We start from the raw sequence: 13,893 nt of genomic DNA, 5'->3' as shown, positions 1-13,893 counted from the left end.
GACAAGGATGTTTGTCCAAAGCAGTTAGATTATATGCACTGTTTGTTCTGGCCCAAGGGTCAATAAAAACTATAACCATTGTCTCATCTCAGAAGAGTTTCCAAAGTTGGCTAGACCATGGAGATGCCCTCTCCTCTGCGCCTAAGATTGTAGCTAGCCAAATAAGCAAAAGTAGGCAGTAAATATGAAAACGTACGACGTGAGCTACTACTGAGACTGCTCATTATTTATCCAAAACAAAATGAAGAAAGAACATTGGAACATGTCAGAGTGACAAGGGATTGAAATAAAAACAGCCTTCCCTCCAGCTTCCACATTCTCACGGGTGCTCATCTACCTAAGGCAGCCATTTTCAACCAGGGTGTGGAGGCCCCCTGGTGTGCTGCCCAAGGAACTCAGATATGCCACAAAAATTTTTAAAGATCATATCGTTCATTATTTTCAAAATAACTTCAAAGCACAGAAGCATAATCTTTTTATTACTCGTTTTTTTTTTTAATCAGCATAATTTAAGTGTGCTGTGGAAATTTAACTATAGGTTCAAGTGTGTGTGTCATGAGATAAAAAAAGTTGAAAAACACTGGACTAAGAGCAAACATCTTTGTATCCTTCATTTATTTAAATATCTAGTTTATAGGAATAAATTAAGAACAACATAAAACTAATTCACTGTGTATATAACAAAGTACGCCTCCAGGGCTGTCTTTACTACCTTTTAATTATGCCTATACAAATTATTTCACATTTTCCATTCCTGTGACCTCAGTTTCTTTTTTCTTTAAATAAATAAAATAAAAATTTTTAAGTGTTTTGTGCTGCACACTGAAATACATGCTTTTTTCTTTTTTTTTTTTTTTTTTTGGCTCTTTGATACTTAGAAAGCTCTCAAGAAAAAATACACTCCTGGCTCAAATTATTGAAAATCTGTCATTAGTAGTATTTAGACCATATCTCCTTATTCTATGCTGATTTCTAAAAGTATATTCTCCATAGGACTAGCTCCAGAAATGTTTTGATCCATTTCCTTTCATTTAAAAGCGGAACCTTTGACAAATCCGAAGTTACTTTGTCTTGCATGAGTGTAGCCCTTGACGTTGAGGGAACACCCGGCCGGTGCTCCCCGTTTCTCCCCCAGGTCACATCTGCAGGTCAGGCCGAGGGTGCAGCCGTGCAGCGGTCTGGGGCCTGCGCGGGGGGTCGGATCCGGCTCACTTCCAACTCCACCCCGTTCCTAGGGGCCTGACCGATTCGCTTCCTTCTCAGGATTCGTCTTCTTTGCTCATCTGTACAATGGCCTCTTTGCAGGTGTATTTTAAGGATCAAGCCAGTGGTCGCTGCTTTGATGATGTTCTTTCTGCAAGCTGCCGATGTGTTTTCCAAGCCCCAATTTACGTTGCAGAAGAAACATCTTTCAAAAACAAAACCACAGTGATGGAGGGCCCCTTCTCCAGAGCATCTCCAGCTTCCCGCTGCTCAGGGATAAACTGCGAGCTCCTTCTGCTCCGCAGCAGGTGCCCCGGGCCGCCGAGCGCCCCCTCCCCAGAGTCTCACGGCCAGCGGGTCACTGGCTGTCTGTTCCTCCAAGGGGCCTCGGTCCATCAGTGTTTTGCTCGCGTGCGCCCCCTCCTGGCTACTCGCGGCGACCCCGCAGCTCTCCGGCCGAGGTGCCCGACCGGGCTTCTAGAGGTTTCCAGAGCATCCGCCACGGGCGCCTCCGTCAGCGACGGCTCTAAAATAAATCACTCGAGGCTTCCACGGTAAGAACCAGGTCGACCGCTCATCACGGTAGCCTCCGCGAGCCCCCACACACGCCACACCTGCTGTTTATGTATTTATGTGTTTACCTATTTATATTGTTTGGGATTCATTGAGGGTACAAGGCATCAGGCAGCACGGATTGTGTTCCTTAGGTCAAGTGCCTCTGATAATCGTGCCCTGCCCACACTGTGACCCCCATCCCCGCCCGCTCCTCAGTCCCTGCCCCCCACCCGGTATCAGATCCACACCTGCATTTAACTTCAGGGTGGAAGGTGCACACGCGCCCCTCTGGTACCGCGCAGGTCAAGGTCAGGTTCACCTACGCTCTGCCCTGCGCTGTGCGTCTCAAATTCGCTGAGACAACTATTTTTGTAGAACTATTGCAGCCAGTTGTGTTACTGGGCTCTTACTTCGATCTCTTAAACCTCATCTACCTTCCAACCTCCCTACCACACTGAAGTGCCAAACACATTTAAATATTTGTACGCTGTGTTTAGATTTGCTGTTGCTGGGGCAATGATTCCCTTCTCAATTCTTTCCATGAGGAAGATGCTAAAAATAAGATATGTGACAGCAAAGAAATGGAAAAACAGAAGACTAAGATGTAAGTCAAAAGTTTCTGAAGCAATTAATAAAATGTTGAAATGGAAAACCCGGTTTCTGACCCCCAGGTCATCCAGTGCCATCCCAACGCTTCCCAGGAGGCCGTCACTCCTTGCACTCTTTTCCTTTCTTCCCCTAATAATAGTTCATCTTTTTAATATTTTGCATATTAGAGATAAGCTTTTTTTTTTTTTTATTGTTGGGGATTCATTGAGGGTACAATAAGCCAGGTTACACTGATTGCAATTGTTAGGTAAAGTCCCTCTTGCAATCATGTCTTGCCCCCATAAAGTGTGACACACACCAAGGCCCCACCCCCCTCCCTCCTTCCCTCTTTCTGTTTCCCCCCTCCATAACCTTAATTGTCATTAATTGTCCTCATATCAAAATTGAGTACATAGGATTCATGCTTCTCCATTCTTCTGATGCTTTACTAAGAATAATGTCTTCCACGTCCATCCAGGTTAATACGAAGGATGTAAAGTCTCCATTTTTTTTAATGGCTGAATAGTATTCCATGGTATACATATACCACAGCTTGTTAATCCATTCCTGGGTTGGTGGGCATTTAGGCTGTTTCCACATTTTGGCGATTGTAAATTGAGCTTCAATAAACAGTCTAGTACAAGTGTCCTTGGATGTGGAGAGAAGGGAACACTTTTACACTGCTGGTGGGACTGCAAACTAGTACAACCTTTCTGGAAGGAAGTATGGAGAAACCTCAAAGCACTCAAGCTAGACCTCCCATTTGATCCTGCAATCCCATTACTGGGCATCTACCCAGAAGGAAAGAAATCCTTTTATCATAGAGATAAGCTTTTTAAATAAAACCATAAACCAATGATTGCCGTTAAACAAACTATGACAACTTTAAGGAATAAATTCTATAGCTAAATGAAAAATTACACAGTTGGTCCTCGGTATCTACAGATTCTGAATTCATTAATTCAACCAACTCCAGATCAAAAATATGTGAAAAAATTAAAAATAATGGCACAATGATATAAATTAATAAATATGAAAAACAATACAGCAAGGCAAATATTCATGCAGCACTTACTTTGTATTCGGTATTTTAAGTAATCTGGAGATAACTTAAGGTGTATAGGAGGAGGATGTGTGTGGGTTCTATGCAAACACTAAGCCGTTTTGGAGAAGGGACTTGAGCACTAGAGATCCTGGAATCTGTGGGAGTCCTGGAACCAATCAATCCCTTTCAGATACCAAGTGATGCCTGTGTTACATCAGGCCATTTTTGTGTTGTATCTGTGCCACTGTGCATGAGTCTGAATTTTTAACACATTTTTTAATAACAGTGAAGCTCTTACCATTGATGTCAAGAGTATGGGGGAAATGCAATGAATCATGCCCCTATTTATCAGCCAAGCTGTGAGCCAGGCATCAGAGGAGTACTGGTCCAGCAAGGGTGCCAACTAATAATGCAATAACTGAGTGAACAATTAACTAGTCTAATTAAAAAGATTCTGAATCTCATGTCTAAATGTCAGACAGCTGAATTATTTGTCTGGAGAAAAGCTTTACTCTCCAGTTTCTCATAAGAAATATGGTGGAATCAATTTTCATTCTCATATTCCCTATTTACATGATAAAGGTAACTTTTTCAGGAATATACACATTGAGGTATTAAACTCTGCTAAGGTATGGTATGCAATTTAATTTCGAAAGTTCTGTCAAAACACTATTCATCTGTAGCCTTGCTTTCCTAACTGTGGGACGATAATTTCCTGTGTAGGGAATTCCTCAGAGAGGTTCCTAAGGAAACAAGGCAAGAACAGCAAACTGATTCCAGGTTGAGTCTGACAGCACATGGCACAGGGGAGGGAAGAGGAGATAATTCACAGGAGACGTGGCGTAAATGAGAACCTTTGAGACTGATTTTGGGATAATGCAACAGCCACATACCCGTGTTTCCCTTTGTCTCCTGTTTCATCCTTTCGTGAGACTGTATGTTCACATATTGCCAATAACATCTGTATGGGGTTAATTACTAGTTACTTATTTTTTTTCTTGGATGTAACATGGTATTTATTGACAAGATGCTGGTAGACATATATTGTCTTCTGGGTTATAAATGGAGGTCACAAAAGCATAGAAGAAAATTGCTTCACGTGTAAAACGGCACAAAATATTTTTTTCTATTCTGAGATGCCAGAGATAAAAAACTTTATTCCATTTCTTTACACATGTCACCACTATACCACCCATCACCAAATGGTGGCAGTGGAAGGACAGAGTGACCCCCTTCTCCCCCCTGTGAAAGCTCTCACAAGGCAGAAGGACTCAATGAAAAAGAGGAGCCATTTAACCTACCAACCATTCCCCAGAAAGGGGAGAATCAACGCTCCTCTTTGGAAGCATCTGTTCCCTCAGCTGCTTCTGCCCTGAGAATAAGGGAGCCCGGACTTCTGTCACTGGAGTCTTTGGTGTCAACTATGTGGAAGGAATGGAAAGTCCAGAACTGAAGGGAGCTTCACAGCAGGCAAGGCTCAGCATGCCCACCAGTGACGGGGTGACTCAGGACTCAGCCAGTTAATAACTATGGCTTTAAAGTACATAAATAACAAGGGTCAAGAATAGCGACATAAAACATGTGAGATGCCGGTATAATTAGAGAGCGAGCTCTTACATGCACCGCTCTGTGCCAGGCTGTGGGCTCAAAATTCTTATTTAATCCTCAGAACAGCCCCTGAGAACGTGCGCTCTGTTGTTCCCACCTTACAGATAAGGACAGAGGGGAAGAGTGATTACAACTGTCCTCATAGCCTGGAACACAAGAGCTGGAAAATTCTGAGCAAGGATCTGAAGCTCGGAAGGGGGCCAGAGCAAGCCGGAAGCTAAACAACACAGAAGCAACTTTATACAAATTTTAGGAAGCATTTTGCTTTCAACACTGTCTTAAATTATTTGTATTTAATATAAAAAGAGCTTAGAAGAGTGTAGTAAACCTTGAAATTAAGATATTTGAATATTAACATTTCTACAGTATTGTTTTCTTTTAAAACATGCCCGTAAGAATATCACCCCAAAATGAAGAATTTCTCACAGGAAAATACATTACTCCATTTGTTCATGAGAAGGGAGTTTAAAAATTTTTTTAATTTTATAAAATTACGGTTTAACTAGGAAAATAGTAGAAATATATCATAACATAAAAAAGAAGAAAAGCAGGATTCAATGATGTTCTGAGTTAAATATTAACTCTACGTAGGCTATTTACCAACATTTTTCTAGTAGTAAAAGTCGAAGCCTGGCATCAAAATACCCCTTTAAAATATTGACTGGCCTGGGGCAGCGCCTGTGGCTCAGAGGAGTAGGGCGCTGGCCCCCTATGCCAGAGGTGGCGAGTTCAAACCCAGCCCCGGCCAAAAACTGTAAAATATATATATATATATTGACTGGCCTGCGTTGTTGTTGGGGTGATCCATGTGGAGATGGTAAAGCTCCCTGTGGGTGCTGCCGACATTAGGAGATGTCTCCACAACCCTCCTTATAGCTCATCAGTCTCCTGTGATCGTACAGCAAGGCTGGGCCACGGCAGAGCTGAGAGGAAGACACGCTCCCAACACTTCAGGTTTTGACTTTCCAAGTGAAAAATGCCTTGGCACCATAACAACTCCGGATAGCAGTAAAGAGCCTCTTCTTGCTCTTTCCCACTTCTTGTGCTGGTCATCCTTCGTTCACGCCCCTCCCCACTGAAAGGAACCTCTACAGTTATCCCCGTCGGTGAATTTAGGGGCAGCTCTAGTATGGACAGAGGAAGTTGTGTACAAAGGGTCCTCAGAAGAGAAAGGAGATGCTGAGGATGCAGAGAAACCGCAAAGCGCGAGTGACAACGTAAACTAGAATAACCTGGGGAGGGTTCGGGGACCCTGAATGCTGCACCAGCTGCACAGACTCTCCCAGGAGTCGGCATGACATCTGCTTTCACTTCTTCACAGAGCCTTCCGGGTTTTTAAAAAGACATTTGATGAAGATGATGAATGCAAATGATCCTACATCAGTTCTTGCGGCAAAGAGCCCTGAAACCCTCTCAGATGGTTTTATGGAGGTTCCCCGGCGAGAATGCAGTCATAGCTGACTTACAAGGGAGGCTCTTTCCGTAGATTCTCCAGATATCCTTTAAAATATGGGTCTAAAACCTCCTGATAGACCACTATGCTTCATAAATGTGGTGTGGTCTGGTCTCTATATTAATTCCGTCTCAAAACATGGGGAGAAGGGGCTGTGACTTCTCTTTAGACTGAACTTCCCAATGCAGTCAACCAACCCCAAGAAACATTTATGAAAAATACAATTCCAAGGAGCCTTCTCAGATCTATTTAGAAATATGTCATTATACCAAAAAAACCTTGATATTCTACATGCAAAAAAAAGAAAGAAAAAGAAAAAATGCCAGCATCTCCCCCCCGATTTGAGACGTGCACTCTCAGACCCCCACCTTCTGCTGACTCTCAGTCTGCAAGTAGGACTCCCAGTTGATTCACATAAGCAATAAAATTTGAGGCACCTTATTTTTCTTTGATGATAAGTTAAATGATGAAATAAAATGTCCTTTTCAGCTACCATATTTTCCTCTCTAATTGCTGTCCTGCACCGTAGAGTCCTACAATTGCGGATCAGTTTGTTTCCTCTTCACAGGGGTTTGGAACTCATTCCTGAAAGAATGTTGCACTGACCATTCACAGGCGGGAAACACAGCTGGCCGCCCGCCCGCCCGAGTGTGCAGGCGGAAAGAGATCTTAGCAGGAACAATGGAGACAGCAACAGTAGAGATCTGTTTTATTCAAGCTATCATTTAAATTCATGCCAAACACACCTCCACTCTAGTCTTCCCCTCTAGTGATCTCACTTGGCTTAAAAAAAAAAAAATCCATGCTGTTAGAGGTTCCAGTTATTCCCTGAGCAGGTGGGAGGATGATGCAGAGCTCTTCAATCACTCATCTGCAGAGTTCGGGGATGTTTTGAGTATGAAAGTCATTATACGACAACAAATCCTCTTCTATCACATTTCATTGGTGAGTAATTATTGTGTTCTAGCGAGTGAAGGATTAACAGTTCTGCCTGCCTGCGGGGAGCGGGAGTGCGGCAGGTGCTCCTTGTCACCTGCAGGGGATGTCTCTTTGGCTGCAGAATCCTGATTGTGTTTGAACCTGGGTCTTGCTGTCTCAGAGAGCCAGGATTCAAGATGACTTCCACCACCCTGAACTATGCTAATAATCTCCATCTCCCTAGGAAAAAAATAATTGTTTTGTAATAATAAATAAAGGGGTAAGGGGCAGATATTTAGTTGCCCTACCTAGTTTAGTGCTTCATTTAATGCATGTGCCATGCAGGTGAAAGCAATCTCACTGCTCTTATTCTAGTCACTGTGTGTAAAAGCTAAGGTGTTATTCAAATGGTGTTCTAGTATTTTCACTTGGTCCTACTTCCAGTCCACCTCCCAGACTGCAATCTCTTTTAACCTACCTAAAATTCCAGATCTTCATCTAGTACACTTCCGCTCCCCATTTAAACCATCTACATTTACACATGGATAAAGTTTCAACTCTATAGTTTATCACAAAAAGATGTATATTATAATAATTCTTCGTTATTTATGTGTTTATTGATGCCAGGCACCTACAGGCACTTTTTACATATTAGTGCAATTTATTCTCTGATGTGAGTTTTATTATCCCCCAGATGTGAGGAAAACAAAGGAGAGAAGGTTTTAAAACTTACCCAAGGTCACGCAGCTGTATCATAACCTTGGGTCCATAGTGGAAAATAGGTGGGAACGTTTAAGAAAAAAATATTTCTAAATATTGTTTCTATTTTGGATAAAAGGATCTCTATGGCCCATAAAACATTTTGGAGACAAGGAATAAATTTTGAAGACAGGGAATAAAGTGGAAAAAAATAAATAAAAATGACAAAAGGCCATGATTTTTTTATATCTTGTATAGAACCTGACTCTTGTGTGGATAATTTACTGCAGTGAAATGGAATCGTATGCTATATTCCATTTGCATTTAAACTTCTGTGCTGTTCCCTTTGGCATACAAACACACAGCCACACCACAGACACTCTGCAAATGTGTGGACTTTCAATGTTCCTGATCCTACAATATCCTAAGATCCTGTACTATCCTAAGATATAAATATAAAGAAACTAAAAAAAGTCAGCACAGACGATAAGGCTCTTTAGTAATGTCACTGTCACGTATATTTTCAGCCAGTCATTCACAACTCATTCTTTAGTCAGTTAAACACAGCCTGCCGTACACTCACCCTGTACATGCAACGGTGCAAATAGGAAAGACACAGAGTTTCGTCTTTGGATTGTCATCTCCAGGAGAATTACACTCTATTTGAGGAATATATAGGTCCGGAGTCCTCTTTAGCTCCACATAACAAGAAAACCCCAAGTAACAGAGGTTACAAGCAAGTAGTTCATTGTTTGCATTAAGCAAAATTGGCACTAGTTGGTTTACGTTAGCTTGGAGGTTCAAGATACTTACTCTGTCCCCTCACTGAACTGTACCAACCTTAGGACCTGACCTTTCCGGTTAAGGTCCATTTGCCTTCCAGAGCTCCTGAACATCACATCTGCATTCCAGGTAGCAAAATGGAGTGACAGAAGAACAAATATTGCTTCCCTTCCACCGGAGGATTACACTAAATCCCGTGTGCGTCTTTAATTTTTTCTGTTTTAGTTATTATGCACATGTATGGACACGTAAGGGCCATATGATGGCTGCATGGAGTACTTGGCCGTATTGCGCATGGAGCTCCATATAGGTTCAAGATATTGGGATTCTGATAGTACTCAGCAAAGAAAGAATGTCTATTGGGAAGTAATTTTGTCTGTAATACATATAGAAACCAAAAAAAGAACAGACAAAAACAAAGGATTCAGGATTTTCAGTATTTCAGTCAGAGGCAGCAGGCTTCTTCTGGCCACTCTGCCTTTCTAGGCTCTGGGTTTGCTCTTGGTGCTCTGTTCACTGAGGATGCCCTTTTATTCTCCTTGTGCTAAGATCCTACTCACCGGCATCATTCCATTTAAAAGCCATTTCCTGAGTAAAATCTTTCCTAATCCTTCCCTGTTGAACTTGACCTTTCCTCCTGATCTACAGCATCCTGGCTTGGAATACAGTTTTAAACAACTCTGTTTCTCCTGTTCAGTCATATGCTGTGGAGGGGCAGAGGTCATCTGTGTCCTTACCCATTCATTGAACAAATGTGGATCTGAGACCCTCCCCCAACCCCCAACTGAAGCAACTCCAAAAATATATCACTGGGATCTGATCAAACTAAAAAGGTTCTGCACAGCCAAGAGCACAGTAAGTAAAATAAACAGACAACCTTCAGAATGGGAGAAGATTTTTGCAGGTTATGCTTCCGACAAAGGTCTGATAACTAGAATCCACAGAGAACTCAAACTAATCAATAAGAAAAGAACAAATAACCCCATTTCTATGTGGGCAAGAGACTTGAACACAAACTTCTCTAAAGAAGACAGGCACATGGGCTACAAACACATGAAAAAATGCTCACCTTCTTTAATCATCAGAAAAATGCAAATCAAAACTGCTTTGAGAATCACCTAACTTTAGTAAGATTAGCCCACATCACAAAATCTCAAAACTACAGATGTTGGCGTGAACGTGAAGAGACAGAAACACTTATACACTGCTGGTGGGAATACAAGCTAATATGGCCTTTTTGGAAAGAAAGTTGGAGAACACTCAAGGAACTAAAAGCAGACCTACCGTTCAATCCTGCAATTCCTCTACTTAGGTATATACCCAGATGATCAAAAATCATTTTACAACAACGACATTTGCACCAGAATGTTTATTGCAGCCCAATTCATAATTGCCAAGTCGTGGAAGGAGCCCAAGTGCCCATCAACTCATGTATGGATTAACAAATTGTGGTCTATGTATACTATGGAATATTATGCAGCCGTAAAAAAGATGGAGATTTCATATCTTTTTTGTTTACCTGGATGGAGCTGGAACATATTCTTCTTAGTAAAGTGTCTCAAGAATGGGAAAAAATGTATCCAATGTACTCAATACTACTATGAAATCAATATAGAATCACCTACATATTCATAGGAATGGCAAAATATAACTACAGTCCAGAAGGAAGAAGAAGGGAAGAGGAGGGAGGGGGGAGGGGAAGGGGAAGGCTTGGAGGAGGCAGAATATTTGTGGGGACCTTACCTAATGTGCATACTACAATGGTACATTTCAAAACTATTAAGAATAGAATATAAATGTCTTACCACAGCAAATAAGTCAGCAAGGTGATGGTTGTGTTAATCAGTGCAATGTAAGCTTTCCACCTTGTCTATCAAATCAGTACATTGTACCCCATAAATGCATCAATGCACACAGTTATGATTTCATAAAGGGAAAAATAAAAATAAAATAAAATGCTTAAGAGGAGGCTGGGTGCAGTGGTTCATGCCTATAATCCCAGTGCTCTGTGAGGCCGAGGTGGGTGGATTGTCTCAGGTCAGGAGTTCCAGACCAGCCTGAGCAAGAATGAGACCCCATCTCTAAAAAACCATAGTCAAAAATACTCAGGAGGCTGGGACAAGAGTTTTGCTTGAGCCCAAGAGTTTGAGGTTGCTGTGGCTATGATGCCATACAATAGCACTCTACCAAGGGCAACAAAGTGAAACACTATCTCAAAAAATAAATAAATAAAAATAAAATAAAATAGTGCTTAAGTGGAAAAAAGGGGGAGAAATGCAAAAGAAATGTTGGTATCCTTCTTCCAATATTTTGTTTAACTTTGATTTGCTTTGTTTTGTTTTTAGACACCACATTTCATAAAGCACATTGTTTGAATAAGTTCTGAGAAAGATGTGAATTGTATGTGCCTGGTTTACTTGTTATAACATTATCTGCATGATGGGAGTACCACTGAATATTCATGCATCCATTCATTCTCAAATAGTCATGCAGAAGAGTGTTTTCCACCAACCATATAATGAAATAAGTATTTACATAATAATTACAATGTTAGAAATATATAAAATGTAAATAAATATTGTTATATATTAAGAATGAAAATATATTTATTTCTTTTTATATTTATGGAAACTTTATTACTTGGTGAAATATCCTATTATTCTTATGCATACATAATTTTTTTTAAATTTTGATCTCATTTAGAAATATTTTAAACAATTTGACTTCTATGTATATAATAAGGTAAGAGAAGCAACATAAAATAGCCTCTTTTAAAAATATCCTATATATCATTGAGGTAAGCATGGTCCAAAATCCACATTCTCACAGGTATTGGAATTGAAAGAAATCTCACCCCATTTACAATGTATGAATATAAGGTATACCTATCTTTATTGATAAAAAAATCAACACTATGAGAGATCAAATCATTTATGAAAAATCTCAGAGAAATAATGGGTCTGTTACAAAAATTTGGTATATTGTCTTTAATAAATTCCTTAAGTGGGGCGGCAGTCGGTAGGGCACCGGCCTTATATACCGAGGGTGGCGGGTTCAAACCCGGCCCCGGCCAAACTGCAACCAAAAAATAACCGGGCATTGTGGCGGGCGCCTGTAGTCCCAGCTGCTCGGGAGGCTGAGGCAGGAGAATCGCCTAGGCCCAGGAGTTGGAGGTTGCTGTGAGCTGTGTGAGGCCACGGCACTCTACCGAGGGCGATAAAGTGAAACTCTGTCTCTACAAAAAAAAAAAAAAAAAATTCCTTAAGTGGTGACTGTTATTATGAAACAAAACTATAATTGCTTTCAAAATCCAATATGTCGATAAAAGGAAATTACATATAAAGATTAAAGGTACAAATACCAACAAATAATAGTATTTGTGGTAAAGCCATTTTAGAATTGTTTGATTTATTTTAGTGTCTCATACTGTACTGGACATATCCCCTGACAAAGTCTCTGAAAGCAGTTTCATATTTAAATGAGTCTGGGGATTCACATAGCACATTATATACAAAAGAACTGACATATAATTATAACATCGACGAATGTACAAAGGCAGATTATGTAACCATAATATGTTACTCTGAAATTAAAATTAACATAACATAAATACAATTGACTTTCTTTAAAAGCTAATAGTATGTGATTCTTAGACATGCCTGAAGAAAAATTTCCTTTACCTTTCAACAGCTCTTAACTTTCTAACTTAGCACACTCTTTGGAAGAACTTGGTGCTTTAATCCTATCTTGGCAAATCTCTGGGGCGATGACATCTATCAGTGTGATATTTACTTCCGCTTTCTTATTTAGGTAATACTAGGACGTCCTCCACCCCAATCAATTTTGGAGTGTTCTCCTCAATAAAAGCATAATCCAAATGTTTCCCTAGCCAAAGAAGCTCTCAGGCGCCATGGATCACAGGAATGTTATCCAGGTCAGGGATGCCTGCCTGGGTATTAGAGACCCATTTCATATTTAACTGACAACATCCCTCAGCCCATCGGCAAAGACGGATGGCTGGCTGTTATTTTTTACCTACAAAGCATATTTTATTGATCTAGGAATCAATAAAATCAATGGCACTTACAGTGTTCCAGAAACTATTCTAAGTGCTTTATCAATCTGAATTTGTTTAATCTCTCTGACAATACCAAAAGGTAGGTGCCGTTATTATCCTGTTATTACAGAAGAAGAAACAGAGTGTCAGAAAATGTAGTGAATACTTTGACATGTACACGGCTTATCAATTGCAGAGCTGAAGTCTGACGTTAGAAATCCTGACTAGGTACTTCCTGCCCCCCTTAGAGAATCCCCCGTGTGATCTGCTGCTCCACCCAAGTGGGTTATGACAGGAGCCCTCAAATCTCACTTTCCCGATGGTCAAGTCTTCCTGTTAGAACCCACACCACGGTCATGACCTGAGAACTGTTCAGAAAGGCTGGTGCTCAGCCCCACCCAGGACCCACAGAGCCAGGCTGGGTGTTTTGAAGAGATCCCCAAGTGGTTCGCCTGGCAAAGGTAAGTGAAATCCACTGGGGAATGAACCCAACCACTCCAATTCCTTTGTTCATCTTTGGTTTCCGTCAGGAACAACTTCTCGTGCGCAGGTGGAGGACCTCCTCACCACCTTTCCTAGGATTGAGGCCAGATTAACCAAAAATCAGTAGACAAAAGAAGGGCCAGTAGAACTCAAGCCATCTGCAAATGGAATCGAGCCAAAAAAGAAACTGAGAGTAAACTTAAGAGCATATCAAGGATGTTTAGAGGGAAACTAATATTGACTAATGATCAAAAATCCTGTTTAGTAAAATAGGCATTGCCCATAGCATCAGCTATGATAACTACTGGTTGTAAAGTGTTATAAAAGTGTGTTTCATTGAGTCATTTTGCACACATGTACTGAAGCACAAAAAGTACTTGGTTTTCACTTTCTCAATTAAATATATTGTGAATTAGCAAATAATCAGGCATTAGTAACTTACTTTTATTCAGTTTCTAAAGAAGCCTTTTTGTTAAGTGTTCTAAAAATAGTTGATTAGGA

General features: G+C 40.7%; 1 protein-coding gene across 3 annotated transcripts in view; it reads right to left on the bottom strand.

Annotated features, from left to right (window-relative positions):
• NALF1 (NALCN channel auxiliary factor 1) overlaps positions 1-13,893 on the bottom strand; it is a 619,808-nt gene that overhangs the window by 581,204 nt on the left and 24,711 nt on the right. The gene's annotated exons all lie outside the window — the stretch shown is intronic.

Source organism: Nycticebus coucang, chromosome 15 (genome assembly GCF_027406575.1).
Source record: "Nycticebus coucang isolate mNycCou1 chromosome 15, mNycCou1.pri, whole genome shotgun sequence".
Taxonomy (NCBI): domain Eukaryota; kingdom Metazoa; phylum Chordata; class Mammalia; order Primates; family Lorisidae; genus Nycticebus; species Nycticebus coucang.
Note: the sequence above shows the minus strand (reverse complement) of the source record. Positions and strands in the feature narration are given on the sequence as shown.